This window comes from Cuculus canorus, chromosome 25 (assembly GCF_017976375.1).
Source record: "Cuculus canorus isolate bCucCan1 chromosome 25, bCucCan1.pri, whole genome shotgun sequence".
NCBI lineage: Eukaryota > Metazoa > Chordata > Aves > Cuculiformes > Cuculidae > Cuculus > Cuculus canorus.
The window spans coordinates 2,449,998-2,450,301 of NC_071425.1; positions in this window are offsets into that span (position 1 = coordinate 2,449,998).

The window sequence follows — 304 nt, forward strand, 5'->3', positions numbered from 1 at the left end:
TTCATCCCAGTTGCTCTCAAGGACTGGGCAGGCGGAGAAGGGGGGGGGGCGGGCTCCGGAGGAGAGGGTTGGGTTCCGGGGTGGGGGGGACCTCGGGGGTGCGCAGGATCGGGGGTCTCCGGGCTGCTCAGGTGGCCCCGGGGCCGAAGTCGTCGCCGCCGCCTTCGCGGAGCGTCTCTCCCCGGTGGCTTCGCGGTGTCGGCGGGGGCGGCCCCGCCGGTGGCCCCGGTGCCGGCGGCTGGAGGTGTGGCCAGCGGCCGCATAAAGGCGTTTGCCACCGCCCCGCTTCCCCAGCCCAGCTCCG